Source organism: Dermacentor variabilis, chromosome 4, assembly GCF_050947875.1.
Source record: "Dermacentor variabilis isolate Ectoservices chromosome 4, ASM5094787v1, whole genome shotgun sequence".
Lineage (NCBI taxonomy): Eukaryota > Metazoa > Arthropoda > Arachnida > Ixodida > Ixodidae > Dermacentor > Dermacentor variabilis.
In genome coordinates this window covers 203849074-203865320 of record NC_134571.1, presented here as the reverse complement: position 1 = coordinate 203865320, position 16247 = coordinate 203849074, and the positions used below count along the sequence as shown (strand labels likewise).

Genomic DNA, 16247 nt, shown 5'->3' with positions numbered 1-16247 from the left:
AGCTAATGCAAATAGAATAACTATCTATTTTCCCATCTTTCTTCTGGTTCCAATGATGTTTCATTTGTAGTTTTAGAGCGCAGCTCTTTGGCGTCCGTTCCTGGGTTTCGCGTCGTCGTCGGCGTTGTCGTCGGCCTCGTAACCAGCTCCGCCTCCCTTTCATCCCCCCAGCGCTAGCAGCGACCGACTGATACCGCTGGATGCCGCTGACGTCGCTAGAGAGTCAAGATAACGTGACTGCATAGAACACCGTCGCCGCCATGCAGAAAGAGGAGGAAAGGGTCCCCCCCCCCTGTTCTTGTGTGGCGGATAGGGTGCTCTTCAGTTGCCGACGCGCCGGTTATTTCACGTAGGCCCCGGCACGTCGACGAATACGTGACCACCTTCCCACGGCTAGACCTGGTTCTTAGCGCTGCGGAAGCGAGGGTATCATATTGTTTGTGTCGGCATCGGCGGCGTTGTCCCTGAAACCAACTCTGCAGCTGGGGTTGACTCACTATCGGCGTCAGCGGCATCAGTCAGTCGCTGCTATCTCTTCCCTCCTCCCTTTATCGTGTTGTCCGCTTGCTGCGCGCGCTTCTGCCCCCATCGTTTGCCGCTGGGTGTACACGCCGCCCCCCTCCCCCCTCTTCCTGCGAGTCTCCGGTTGTCAAAGCGCCGGCTCGAACTTAATTCCTTTCTTCGCTCCTCCTCCAATGCAACCCCTGTGCGGTGGCAATCAGAGAGCCAGATCGGTGGCGGCGGATCTGTATATGTGCACCGCCCGAGCCGAAATTGCCGCTGCCGTTCGCCCTGTGCGGTGGCAATCAGAGAGCCAGATCGGTGGCGGCGGATCTGTATATGTGCACCGCCCGAGCCGAAATTGCCGCTGCCGTTCGCCACTGCGAAATTATCTGCCAGTTCTTTCTGAGCCATGAGCGAGACGACCGATGGAAGTCCTCCGTCTGCTGCTGCTGCTGCTGCTGCTAAACGAGCTGCCAGAGCAGAGGCCCAGCGCCGTCGCCGTCAGAATCCAGAGGTGCGTGCCGCCGAAGCAGAAGCTTACCGTCGCCGCCGTCGAGATGATCCAGGAGTACGGGAAATATAAAAAAAAAATTCTGTGATAGCGCATACATGTGTTGCTTGATTTCTTTGCCTCAATCTATCGAAAAGGTGAAACAGCTTATTTGCTGCGCTCAAATTTCGCATTAGGAAGTAACGTAATCGTCGGTAATTTTTTTTGTGTTGTGGGTATCTGGTGTGCCAGGAATACTATTTATTTTGGTATCATGCGGGCATCCTAAAGCTCTTCGAAACAATAATCTACGTCTACTTGCATATCTTTTACGGGTAAGCGCTTTTCACCGTCTAACAAATGTTATCGCTCAGCGCGAGGCGCGCCCGCATGTATCGAAGTTCCTCGAATGTTATCGATGGTTCTGTTGTCTCCGAAGCTTGTGTAATCTGGTTGCATGTGCGATGCGGAGTGTGTAGAACTTTCTGGAAGACCATGCGGGCACCACCCATTACTCTGGAACCTTCGATGACTCGTTTATAAAAGCCGACGGGCCGGCGCGCTTGACCGGCAGATCAGATTTTCGATGACCGCCGACTGTGTTCGCCGCTATCGCCGTTCTTTGAGTCTAGCCTGTTTTTTGTGGGCACAGGTTCACCCAATAAAACGCCAGTTTCGTCATTCCCAGTTTTTTTGCTTTCTTCACCGTGACTACTAGATGACACTATAGACTTAACACGAAGTAGACGCTGACCTTCGGATATTTTCGAGGGCCACTGAATCAACAGTCTACCGAGCCGATGGAGTTGTGTGGAACTCTATAAAAATATTGTTACGGACGAAGCGTGTTTGTTTACAGATGATGTATGAGTCTAGGAAAAACAGCCCAGCACCGGTTTCGTTCTGCATGCATGCGCTTCGCACCAAAAAGATCTGTCGTCCTTTTCCTTTCGCCTCAACCAAAGCGTTACATTCCCCGTGTCGCAGACAAAGCCCACCATGGGAGTCAGGGCTGAGTGAGTGTGATATCGCTTGAGGCGCGTAACATGCGCAAGTTGAGTAGCGCTAGAGCGGCGTCCTGGTGTCTATACATGGGCGACACACATACATTAAATCACTAATGCGGTCAATGACCGTGAAGGGACCGGTATGCTGAGCCAAGAACTTTTGGCATAACCCGTGTCTGCGCTGAGGGGTCCACAGCCACACCTAGCCACCTTTTTCGAATTAAACTGAGTCGTGGCGGTCGTCGTATGGCTATTTGGAGCGATCTTGTGATACCAATGTGCGCAGACGAGCAATTTGTCGGGCTTCAGCATGGCACAAAGTTTCGGCAACTGAGTCCTCTGTATGGAGCGTAAAAGGGAAAATGGCATCGAGACAGCTGCGCGGTGCCTGCGCACAGAGTAGGTAGAAACGTGTGAAGTCCGTGGTTTCGTGTTTCGCTGTATTGTAGGCATGGTGATAAACATTAAGATGTCATCCCAGTTATTGTGATTGGGTGATACATGCATAGCCAGCATGTAGGTCAGGGCGCAGTTCGTATGTTCGACAAGGCCATTCATCTGGGGATATGGTGTTAAGTGGCGGAACTGCGAAGTGCAGAACCTAAGCAATTCTTCCACGGCGTCGGCGACGAATTGGCGACCATGGTCGCTGATGGTTACGCGTGGCGGACCATGGCGAAGAATTACGTAGCGTAACGAGAACGCAGCGATGCAAGCGGCTGTGGATGAAGATATCGCAGTGTTTTCCACGTATCTAGTAAGGTGATCGACACAGACGATGACCCAGCAATTATTGTTCGAAGATCGTGGGAACGGTCGATACCACCTGCTACCGAAAGGTGTAGCAGGCGGCGCTACAGGATGAAGAAGGCCTTGCGGAGCGCTTGGAGGTCGCTTGTGACGCTGGCAGTTGTTGCAGCTCGACACGTATTGTTTAGTAGAATATTGCATATTAGGCCAGTAAAACGGCTCCTGTATTTGATGTAAGGTGCGAATGAATCCAAGATGGCCTGACGTCGGATCATCATGAATGACACGGAGAAACGTCACTTTGCAGGCTTTCGGGAACAACCAGTAAATATGGCGCGCCACTTGCTCAGTAATTTGTCTTGTATAACAGTCCTTCGCGAAGACAAAAGCGACCACTGGCATTGGGACTGCGGACATCGGCGAACAAGGGGTCCAAACATAAATCATTGCGCTGTTCCTGCTGGAAAACGGTGGCCTCAGGAAACGTGTGAGAAACAGCAGCAAAGCTGGTGTCGAGATTGCCCGCGTTATCCTCCGTTGTGGACAGAGCAAGGCGAGAAAGGCAATAAACGTCGGCATGACGTGTGCCACTTTTGTACGAAACAATGAAGTCAAATTCTTTGAGCCGTAAAGCCCAGCGTGCTAGACGACCGGAGGGGTCACGGAGGGTAGCAAGCCAACATAAGGAATGAGGTCAGTTACAATGGTGAATAGGCGCCCCTAGAGGTAACAACGAAACTTCTGAACAGCAAACACATCCGCTGAGCATTCTTTCTCCGTCACAGTGTAGTTTCGTTCAGCCCTGCTGAGAGAACGGCTCGCATAGGCAACCACATACTCTTCATTATTATGGCGCCGCACAAGCACCCCTCTGATGCCGATCCCGCTGGCGTCACTGTGCACTTCAGTAGGAGCAGACGGATCGAAGTGACGAAGAATGGGTTCTGATGTCAGCAGAAACTTGGGGTTGAGAGTGCCGCGTCGCATTCAGGTGGACACTGGTATGAAATATCTTTTCGCAAGAGACTTGTCAATGGATAAGCAATATATATGTCCGCGAATTTGGGCGCGAACTGTCGGAAATAGGAGCATAATCCCCGGAAGCTGCGGAGTTCTTTCAGGGTCTGAGGTGGCTTAAAGGCACTGACTACTATTTTCCGGGGGTCTGGCGTGACACCATCTTTGTCAACCAGGGGACCAAGGAATAATGCTTGTCATTTGCCAAACCGGCACTTAGAATTCAAAACCAAGCCGGCCTTTTCGACTAAGTCTAAAACGAGACCTTAACGAGCGTTATGCTCTTCGAATGTACGTCCGAAAATAACAATGTCATCTAGATAGCACAAACATACCTCCCATTTCGAACCGCGAAGAATCAAGCCCATAAATCTTTCGAAAGTAGCGAGAGCATTGCTAAGGCCCAAACGGCATAACATTAAATTGATACAGTTTATCGGGCGTCACGAACGCAGTATTCTCCTTGTCATCAGGGCGCATGGGGATTTGCCAATAGCCCGATCGTAGATCTAGTGAAGAAAAGTAGGAAGCCGAAGACATCGTCTATCCGAGGCGATGGATATACATCTTTTTTGGTGACGGTGTTTCATCGTCTATAATCAACGCAAAACCTCCAAGAGCCGTCTTTCTTCTTAGCCAAAATGACAAGTGCTGCCCAAAGGCTGCACGATTCTTCAATAACGCCCTTCTTCAGCACATCCCGAACATGTTCGGCAATAACTTTCCCCTCCGATGACGACACTCGGTAAGGTTCTTGCCGGACCGGATGAGCAGAGCTTGCATCGATCCTGTGCTGAGCTCGAGAAAAGGGTAAAGATGGTCGCTTCTCCTTTTCGCAGAAGTCAAACAGAGAAGCATGTCTCTCCAATAGCCCGACCAAGTTTTGTCGCTCTTGTGGCTGTAGGTTCTTACTAACCATGCTCAGCTTCGGCGACTCGTAGGAGCAACTGCGTTCACAAACGGTGAAGCGTTTTTGATCTTCTTCGTCGTTAACGACAGCCATGTAACTTCCGATGCCATCATCAAAGACGGCGAGCTTCATTCCTCGAGGAAGTATAGCCGGCACTGACGAACAGTCAAGTGCCCACAGAAACGTGGCTCGGTTGTTAATCGACACAATACAGCGAGGCAATCAGACGTCTTTCTTAGCACACTGACCAGTCATAGGTTGAACGGCGTCGTCAAAGGGAGATACGGCAGAGGCGGAAGCGAACACGCCAACTGACCGCGTGGACCATGTTGGCCCTGTCAGTTTTTCGGAAACAGTCAGTGTGTCTTCCGCGGGTGGCAGCTCGTCACCGAGGACAGCTATAACTTCACTGCTGACCGAAAGTTCACCGGTGCCACAGTCGACGAAAACACCACTCTTGGAGAAATCAATAACGAGAATAACTTGGTGTGTACACCTCTGCAGAAACAGGAACTCAGTTGCGAACACATTTCCGGCCAACAAGACGTTAACGAGGCAAACTCCGAGAGGATGAAGTATTTCCCTGCCGACAACACGAAATCTTGTAGATTCGTGCCAAGAAAACATAACTTTGTGGCCAATGCAATCTTTGAAGGAACGACTCGCAATTGAAATGGTTGCACCAGTGTCCACTAAAGCCGTTGCACATACTCCATCTATTAACACATGTATATTGTTCTTAAGCATCGTAACTGGCGGAGGCATCCGAGGTAAATCATTTTGTGCGACCTCACCTCCATTGGTCGTGCCGGCGAGTTTCCCGGCGGTGAAGGCGAGCGTTGCAGTCGGGCGGACGGCGGTGTCAAACGACGGTGTAGAAGCGGGAGAACTATTGCGCCGAATCGTTGGTCGTGAGGTGCTCCTGCAATAGGTGGACCAGGGATCGTTGTTGTGACCACTGCCGGCTCGAGGAAACGTTGATGGCGATCGCGTCGTGATGTTTCCCTGCACTGACGACAGAACCGAGCTATGTGCCCAGTAGCACCAGAACAATAACAGACAATAGGTTGGCGATATGCGTTGTACTTCGGAAAAGCTTGGTCGCGGCACTGTGGGACCAACGCATCTCCACACGGCTCCTGGTGTGTAACGGCCTGCTGACGAGGATAGCTGAAGCGGTGTTCGTACCTCGACTCTGGGTAGTGATTGCGCTGCGGCCTCGGTGGCGAGCGAGAACTGTTGTTGTAGTCCTCGACGCCAGTTGCAGCGATAGAAACATGACGAGAGAAGCCCGGGATTGGCGCACCGTCATAAGGTGTCGAGTGCGCATGTCGGGTAAGCTCCTCCCGTACAATATCGCAAATACAAAATTTAGGGGTGATACGTCGCATCTTCAGGGTATCGAATGTACGACAATGCCGCATGACGTCTGCTACCGTACCAAGGTTGTCCTTGCCGATGAGGAAACGATATACACACTCAGCAATTCCTTTTAAGACGACCTTATCTTCCTCTAACATACGAGGACTGACGGTCGTGCAGAGCTTCAATATGGCCTCAATATACGTCTCGCACGTCTCGCCTGGGACTTGGTCCCTTTGCAGCAGCGTTTGTTCAGTCTTTTTCTTTTCGCGACTGAGTCCCCCAAACATTCCGTTATTTCGGAAACAAACCGATTCCACGTCCTGACGGTGTTCTCGTGGTTGTCAAACCACACAAGCGCCGTGTCCGTTAAGAAAAACACAACGTTGGACAGCTGAGTTACCGCATCCCAAGGACAATAGCTGCTCACCCGTTTGTAGTGCGTGAGCCACTCATCCACGCACTCGCGAGATTCGCCTCCGAATGTACGAGGCTCTATCAGGTACTGACGCTGCCAGGGACTAGCGGCGACTGATGCAGGTACCGAAGGGGCCACTGTAACCAGGGCAGCGGCTACACCTGCAGGAACTGGGACATTCCGGGTTCCGTCTTCCCCGCGAGACATCTCGATCAGTAGCGGCAACGGGGGCAGGCCAGCAAGGCGGCGGCTTCGGCGTAGATCAGGTGGTTGCAGAACCGTGCTGCTTGGTTGAGTACCCAGCACTTCCACCACAAAACTGTTACGGATGAGGCGTGTTTATTTCCAGATGATAGATGAGATGGGTGAGTCTAGGAAAAAACAGTCCAGCACCAGTTTCGTTCTGCGCTCCGCACCAAAAAGATCTGTCGTCCTCTTCCTCTTCCTTTCGCCTCAACCAAAGCGTTACAATATCAAAGGCTTTCAAGCAGCGGATGCAGACATCCTCGTCAACAGCGTGTTTACTCTGGTAAATGGTTAGCAACGCGTTCGATGAAAAAGGCCAGGAAGAAAATGTTATATATGTAAGGATAATTATTTTTTTTGCAGCACGAACGCACGTCATTCCCAACGCATAACCAAAACACTGGAGCTTGCAGCTCCAATGTTGCCAGAGCGCTCAAACAAAACCGACAGCAATTCGTAGAAAATGGGCAAATGCGATCATCACGTAATCTAAGAACAGCACATTATTTCGGCGTGTCGTTTAAGTACCCTACAGCAATGAAAACGCGCTGTTTAGGTATTTAGCATAATAGTTAGGGGTGCGCCTACTTTCGGGGATGAAGAATTGTCGCTCACTATAGAGGCGCAGCAGGTACTTGGTGTCAGATTGCTGAAACATTTCGGCGGCTTTAAAGTGTGCTGTATAGCAGCGATACAATTCCTTCAAATTCTGTAGAGTTTGATAACTTCGAACGTCATCGACTCCGTAGCAGTTGAAAAGTGCCTGTGGGACCTTTCGTATCGTAGGTTACTTTGTTGTGACGAATTTCTGATAAAAAGAACAGATTTTGACGCACCCTTCGAATTCGTCATTTGATAGCGTCTAGTTTGTTTTGTTGTTCCACCGGATGGCTATAGAACGATCTTAAGTCACTAATTACATGGTTCTGAGAACAGTGCAGCAGCGGGATTACGCGAGTGCTCTGAACATTTACGACAGCCTTTCATAAACCTGGTTTCCCTTTCCTTGAAGAGAACGTTGCCTAGCATTGTCTTTTGAAACGTGGGTTCTGTGATATGCGAGGCAGCTGAAGGGATCGCGTTTATAAGAAAGCGACACGAACGTTCATATTTTTTACGACTGCCTCTATGTTGTTTTGAACGACGCAGCCTTGCATTGCGCACTGATGATCCATCTTGTGATCAAGTGGCAAAAACCTTTGTTGCGCTTTTAAGCATCTGGTCGACGGAGAGAGAGAGAGAGAGAGAGAGAGAGAGAGAGAGCAAACATTTTTATTAGGTAAATGCAGCTTTGGAGAGGCGTCCTCGTTCCATAATGCCTTGAGCTCGTGCCACGTCCTGGGCCCTCTCAATCAGCCGTAGCTAGTCCTCGAGGTTGGAGCTGGCCAACGCCCTCTCCCAAATCTCGTTGGTGTGGCAAGGGTTTGGATGATTAAATGGTGCCGCTCTGCAACTCCCTACTATGCGCATGAGGGACCCGGGCTCTGCACAGAAGCGGCATTGAGGAGAGAATTGTGTACGGGCTATGAGGTGATTTCTGGTTGGGTGGGGGAATGTATTAACCTGTAGAGCTCGGAGGAATCGCTCCAGCTCGCTAGGTAGCGACTTGTAATCATCATCATCCTCCGTCTGGTTACGCCCACTGTAGGGCAAAGGCCTCTCTCATATTTCTCCAACAACCCCGGTCATGTACTAGTTGTGGTCATGTCGTCCCTGCAAACTTCTTAATCTCACCCGCCCACCTAACTTACTGCCGCCCCCTGCTACGCTTCCCTTCCCTTGGAATCCAGTCCGTAACCCTTAATGACCATCGGTTATTTCCCTCCTCATTACATGTCCTGCCCATGCCCCATTTCTTTTTCTTGATTTCAACCTAAGATGTCATTAACTCGCGTTTGTTCCCTCGCATAATCTGCTCTTTTCTTATCCCTTAACGTTACACCCATCATTCTTCTTTCCATAGCTCGTTGAGTCGTCCTCAATTTGAGTAGAACCCTTTTCGCAAGCCTCCAGGTTTCTGCCCGTAGGTTAGTACTGCTAAGACACAGCTATTATACAATTTTCTCTTGAGGGATAATGCAAGCCTGCTGTTCATGATCTGAGAATGCTTGCCAAACGCACCGCAGCCATTTCTTATTCTTCTGATTATTTCCGTCTCATTATCCGGATCCGCCGTCACTACCTGCCCTAAGTAGATGTATTCCCTTACCACTTCCAGTGCCTCGCTACCTATTGTGAATTGCTGTTCTCTTCCGAGACTGTTAAACATTACTTTAGTTTTCTGCAGATTAATTTTTAGACCCACTTTTCTGCTTAGCGTCTCCACGTCAGTGAACATGCATTGTAATTGGTCCCCTGAGTTACTAAGGAAGGCAATATCATCAGCGAATCGCAAGTTACTAAGGAATTCTCCATTAACTTTTTATCCCCAATTCTTCCCATTCCAGGGCTCTGAATACCTCCTGTAAACACGCTGTGAATAGCATTGGAGAGATCGTATGTCCCTGCCTGACGCCTTTCTTTATTGGGATTTTGTTGCTTTCTTTATGGATGACTACGGTGGCTGTGGAGCCGCTATATATATCTTTCAGTATTTTTACATACGGCTCGTCTACACCCTGATTCCGTAATGCCTCCGTGACTGCTGAGGTCTCGACTGAATCAAATGCTTTCTCATAATCAATGAAAGCTATATATAAGGGTTGGTTATATTCCTCACATTTCTCTATCACCTGATTGATAGTGTGAATATGGTCTATTGTTGAGTAGCCTTTACGGAATCCTGCCTGGTGCTTTGCTTGACAGAAGTATAAGGTGTTCCTGATTCTATTTGCTATTACCTTAGTAAGTAGTTTGTCGGCAACTGACAGTAAGCTGATCGGTCTATAATTTTTCAAGTCTTTGGCGTCCCCTTTCTTATGGATTAGGATTATGTTAGCGTTCTTCCGAGATTCCGCTACGCTCGAGGTCATGAGGCATTAGAACAATCTGCCCACCATCTTTAAACAAATTTGCTGTTACGTGATCCTACCCAGCTGCCTTCCACCTTTGCATTGCTCCCAAGGCTTTCTTTACTTCTTTCGGCGTTACCTGTGGGATTTCGAATTCCTCTAGACTATTCTCTCTTCAATTATCGTCGTGGGTGCCACTGGTACTGTATAAATCTCTATAGAACTCCTCAGCCACTTGAACTATCTCATCCATGTTAGTAATGATATTGCCGGCTTTGTCTCTTAAGGCATACATCTGATTCTTGCCAATTCCTAGTTTCTTCTTCACTGCTTTTAGGCTTCCTCCATTCCTGAGAGCATGTCCAATTCTATCCATATTATACTTCCTTACGTCAGCTGTCTTACGCTTGTTGATTAACTTCGAAAGTTCTGCCAGTTCTATTCTAGCTGTAGGGTTAGAAGCTTTCATACGTTGACGTTTCTTGATGAGATCTTTCGTCTCCTGCGATAGCTTACTGGTTTCCTGTGTGACGGAGTCACCACCGACTTCTATTGCACACTCCTTAATGTAGGTTGTTCATTGTTTCAACACTAAGGTCCTCTTTCTGAGTTAAAGCCGAATACCGGTTCTGTAGCTTGATCTGAAATTCCTCTATTTTCCCTCTTACCGCTAACTCATTGATCGGCTTCTTATGTACCAGTTTATTCCGTTCTCTCCTCAGGTCTACGCTAATTCGAGTTCTTACTATCCTATAGTGACTTCAGCGCACCTTGCTAAGCACGTCCACATCTTGTATGATGCCAGGGTTAGCGCAGAGTATGAAGTCTATTTCGTTTCTAGTCTCGCCGTTCGGGCTCCTCCATGTCCACTTTCGGCTATCCCGCTTGCGGAAGAAGGTATTCATTATCCGCATATTATTCTGTTCCGCAAACTCTACTAATAACTCTCCCCTGCTATTCCTAGTGCCTATGCCATATTCCCTCACTGGCTTGTCTCCAGCCTGCTTCTTGCCTACCTTGGCATTGAAGTCGCCCATGAGTATAGTGTATTTTGTTTTCACTCTACCCGTTGCCGATTCCACGTCTTCATAGAAGCTTTCGACTTCCTGGTCATCATGACTGGATGTAGGGGCGTGGACCTGTACAGCCTTCATTTTGTACCTCTCATTAAGTTTCACAACAAGACCTGCCACCCTCTTGTTAATGCTATGGAATTCCTGTATGTTACCAGCTATATTCTTATTAATCAAGAATCCGGCTCCTAGTTCTCGTCTCTCCGCTAAGCCCCGGTAGCACAGGACGTGCCTGCTTTTTAGCACTGCATAAGCTTCTTTTGGGGGTGCATATGTTCGGCGGGTTAGCTTGCAGTGTTGCGTGATGTCTTGGTACGAGACTAGAGGGTGCATTCCCTCGGGTTCAGATTCCTCGGCTTCGGCTCGGTGGGTCAAATCTCGAGCCGCGTGGTTGGCGACCTCATTGCCAGGAATGCCGTGATGAGCTTGCGCCCAGATGATAATGACTGATCTCGTTGGCGGCTTTTGATTGATGACCTTGAACGTAGTGGTATGAATTCTGCCGCTATCGGCACGCCTGTTGCGGCACGCCTGTTGGGAGTCGGTCACTATGACTTCAACCTCTGTTTGGGAGAGCGCGAGGGCTATGTCCGCTTCCTGGGCTTGGAGGGGATTGTTTCGGGTGAACGAAATGCTGCTCCGATGCTCTTTGTTGACGACTACGGTGGTTGTTGTGGCTGCGCGTCTGGGGTAAGGCCTCGCATCCGTGTAGGCTGCAGACGGAACATTTGCAGGAACGAGCAAGCACTCGCTAGTACAGACTGACCTAAATAAAGCTGCACGTTGAGCAATTTTCCTTGCTCTATTTTTAGCAGTGCTGCGTCAGTCCACAACGTTGGCGTCGGTGGTTCAGTGGTAGAATACTCGCCTGCCACGCGGGTGGCCCGGGTTCGATTCCCGGCCGACGCAATTTTTTTTTTTTACATAGCAGCTTTGAATTACGGCTTAAAGCAATCGATCAGCTTTCTAGCTGGCTGTTAGGCTATTATGAGGCGCCTAAGTGAAGCTTTGTGCCCGAAAGGAAGGAAGGAAGGAAAACTTTATTCAAGGTCTTGCAGGCCACGAGAGCTTTGGGGCACTCATGGAGTGGGAGCCTCCCACGACGGAACCAGGAGGTTAAGTTTCCTGGCGACGTGTACTTCTGAGAAGTGGGCTTGCCGGACGGCCCAGAGTTGGGGAGCGAGTTCTTCGCTCCGGATTGCTCCTTCAAACTTGCGCTTGTCCGGTTCAGAATTTATGTAAGCTTGCTAGCACGGCCAGAATAAATGATAGAGGTTAAGAGATGTATTGCAATTGGTGCAATAAGACTTGTCGTAGAGCTCAGGCATGTAGTAGTGTAATTTGTTTTGCGTGGTGTATGTGTCTGTTTGTAGCATTCTGAGTGTAACCGCTTGAGATGGAGTGAGCGTGCGGTGTTGCGTGCTATACTCTCTACGTTGCAGGTAGTAGTATTTAGTGATTTCATTGTATGTCCTTGTTCTCCGAGTGGTCGGGTGAAGCCGCGCGGTCTGTAAGCGCGCGCGCAGCCTCGTCTGCCGCCTCGTTAAGGTTGGGAACGTCGCCGATCTTTGCTCCTAAGTGTACCGGGAACTAGTATATGACGTGGTTCTTAATCTCGTTCTTTGTGACAATTCTGAGGGTCTGTGCACAGACCGTGCCCCTTTGAAGCACATGACAGAATGACATGGTGAGCAAAGCAAGCGTAATTGAGTGCTCGCACTTGTGGAGAGAAACACACGATTGAAGCAGGGCTTGGTAGCATGGCCGCTTATTCTGAGACGTTAATCTGTGATAGCCTTTAATATATAACTAAATTGCACAATAAATGGCCTCTGATTGAACATCTTGATGCAAATAGAAAGGCATTCCTGTGCGTAATAATGCTAGGATTTATTAACGTGACATTGTTTTCCAGTTTGGGCGCCCGCGTTACAGGTGATACAATATTGGCGATTACAGGAGCGGCAGTTTGAGGCAGGACAGCAGTTGAACAGCTAAGCGAGTTATTTGGTTTCCCAAAGACCATTTCGAGATTTAAACGCGGTATTTGGAAAATATAATTTTTGTTACGTTGATAAATTTACCAGTGAAACGCAATATCGTACAACGATAAGAAAACAACCTTTTTTTTTACTATTGCGCAATTGTTGTGAGATGCTTCCCGCGTTTGGGGGGGGGGGGGGCGGGCGGTTGCTGATCCTGAATTCAAAAGCAATATATGACATAGCTGTATTTCATATAAATTGAGATAGCAGATATTGTGCTACCGATTTAGAATCATAGTGCAATTGCATTTGCGAATTCACAGGCAAATGTGCGACCGACCTTTCGTTCAGTATGTACGATATGCAAATATGTCAGCATTCCGCAGAGGCCTACATCTTCTTGCGAACCGTACGATCTCCTAGTGCACTTTCTATATTACCACCTATATCTGACCGTACATCGTCCCAGCAAGCCGCGGGGCAGTTGCGCTAGGGCTGCATTTGCATATCGTACGCGGGTGTCTCAGACACGGTCTTATCAAAGAACAGCCGAGCTGCGACCCATTTGCGAGCACGTGTCGCGTGTAGCCCACCGTCGACTGGATGGCCGCGAAGAGCACTTCACCGAGCGCGCTGAACTCACCGAGAGAATTGGCCGATTATGAACGGCAGCTTTTGCGCTCAGCTGCGTCAAAACCGCGTCTGTTTCACATGACCGTAAACGCTTTGCATTTTTCAGCGTGAACACATTATATTCTTTGTCTCGTTCACTTCACTGAATGTGCGATCACATGAGTGCAATGACCGGCGACATCTGTCTAGCTGCCGGTATATATATATATTCTGTACTTACTGTGAATGAGCGTCAAGAAAGAGGGGTTCCGGTATACGCATTTAGGTTCTGCTTTATTTGTTTATGTATTTATCACTTTTTTGAGCTGCTGTTCCGCTCTCGAACCTCGGCACAAAGAAGTCGACGATACTCAAACGAGTAACCTACCTGAATTTATTCACACAGAGCATACACTAGAGGTTATACTGCGAACGGTGAAGCAAAATAAGTCACAAGGTAAGGTAAGCCCCCCCCTAGACGGCTCCTCCTTCAATAAACTCAGCTGCGAAGGCTACGGCGGAGCGGGGCGGGCCCACAACGCTCACGCAGACTCCCCTGTGTCCGATTCTGGCGCCCACGACGCCCCAACGGCGCCCGGTCTAATCACGGCCCACCGCAGCGGCCGCCGGATCTACGCTACGTAGCAGACCGCAGTTAGGTGCAAATACAGTGCGCGTGCGCAGCGTTTGGTTTGTGCGCGACAGAGCTCGAGTGTAGCCTCGCGATCGTATGCTCCACCATTCTGGCCGTGCTTCGGTGCTACGTGGTGCGCACCGGCTTTGTCCTCCACCAGCTTGACCGATCGATAGTAGCCACATCCAACTTGCGCATTTTGAAGCGCTGTCATTGGCTCAATACGAAGTGAAGTCTGCCAGGGCGTCCAACCCAGAGCGGCCAGGAGCGAGCCCACCCTGGCATGCATGCGTGTGGTCTGATCCGAAGTGTCGCGTGATTCGCGGCTAGTCGAGTGCTCAACACTAGTCGGAATAGGCGAGACCCGACGGCTACGACACCAATACGTAAAGGGGCCAAAGTTTAATTCTTACACGGGCGGCCGCGGCCGAGCGTGAGCAGACGGCTTCTTCCGGAAGTACGTAAGTATTAATGAAATTCGAAAGCAGATTTTCGCTTACTTCAGCTTGTTTCTTAAACTGCGTCGATAAATATACGCGGTAGCAGTAGCAACAGGCACACTGATCCAAACACGCTTCTTGATTGACGTCAGCTATTGGCCAACAGTAGCCGTGTATGTGAATCTGCTATATTACGAAATAAAGCATCCAGAAGAGAGTGAAGAGCATGCTTCTGTTGAAATTAGAGCACAAAAAGGGATGACTTGGCGCTCCACTTGCAAGCTCCACGAGACGCGCACGACTGCAAAATTCCGCTTACATGTTCACAACAGCATGTACTAAATAGCGACATTATATATATATTGACACGTGTACTTGTTTGTCTTTATCGGGCGACACGTTTCACCACCTCACAAATATTATCGCACTGCGCAGGACGCGCCTGCATGTAACGGAAGTTTCTGGAATGTTATCGATGCTTCCGTCCGCTGTCTGTGACAGAACCTTCTGTAATCTGATTGCACGTGGGTCCCAATGATAACTCTGGGATATTCGACAACTGATGTATAAAAGCCGACGCGCTTGACCCGCTGATCAGATTTTCGACGATCGCCGACCGTGTTCGCCGCTATCGTTGTGCTATAAGTGTAGCCTGTTTTTGTGGGCACAGGTTCGCCCAATAAAAGTTAGTTTTGTCCTTCACAGTATTGCTACTGTGTTTTTCAACGTCACCACCGCGTGACATCTGGTGGAGGTGCTTGCGCGTTCATGTACCGAACGCCCCCGCAAAGCCGCGATCCAAGCCCGAAGCCCGACGACAAAACCAACATCGCCCAAGACCAGCGTGCTAACCGCAGACTGCAAGGACTGCGCCCAGAGCACGGACTTCTACCTGAGACGACAAGGAAGATCGTGGTCAAGGCAACCCCAATGGCTGCCACAGCGTCGTGCGTTATCATACAACAACCTCGGGACCCACCGACCTTCTATGGAGCAGCGACTGAAGACCCGGAATCTTGGCTGGAGACCTACGAACGAATTGCGACATTCAAACTGGGACGCCGACGACAAGCTGCGGCATGTCTACTTCGCCTTAGAAGACGCCGCCAGAACGTGGTTCGAGAACGGGGAGTCGACCTTAACAACGTGGGACCTGTCGTAGCGGCTTCCTGCGCACCTTTATAAGCGTCGTGCGCAAGGAAAGGGCCGAAGCTATGCTGGACGCCCGAGTGCAGCTACCAAACGAGAACGTTGTCATATTTACGGAAGAAATGAGCCATTTGTTCCGCCACGCCGACCCGGATGTGGCCGAGGAGAAGAAAGTCCGCCTACTGATGCGTGGTGTAAAGGAGGAACTTTTCGCCGGAATGGTAAGAAGTTCACCGAAGACCGTCGAAGAGTTTCTTCGTGAGGCGACGAACATTGAGAAGACACTCGAGATCCGAAACCGGCAATTCGATCGCCGCACGAACTCGACAAGCTACGCGGGAGTTCAGTCACTGCCCACCGACGACCTCCGCGAGACTATCCGAGCGGTCGTGCGGGAGGAGCTACAGAAGCTGTTCCCACCATCACAGTCTCAAGTGACTTCGATTGCCGACGCCGTGCGTGAGGAGCTCCAACAACAACTCGGAGTAGCCGCTGAATCACCGCAGCCTCGGCCGCAAGCGATGACATACGCCGCTGTAGCCCGCCGTCACGTTCCCCCTCCGCGCCAACGGCCGGGACCAGTGACGACACAGTTCCGTCGTCCACCCCCGCCGCCAGCACGCCAACCCGTCAACCCACGCGGCATTCCAAGGAAGACTGACGTCTGGCGCGCCCCCGACCACCGCCCGCTCTGCTACC

General features: G+C 50.0%; 1 non-coding gene across 1 annotated transcript; it reads left to right on the top strand.

The window, feature by feature from the left end:
• The first annotated feature begins 11566 nt into the window (after positions 1 to 11566).
• TRNAG-GCC (transfer RNA glycine (anticodon GCC)) lies at positions 11567 to 11637 on the top strand. The gene has a single exon. It is a non-coding gene; the product is annotated as a tRNA-Gly (tRNA).
• The last annotated feature ends 4610 nt before the right edge of the window (positions 11638 to 16247 follow it).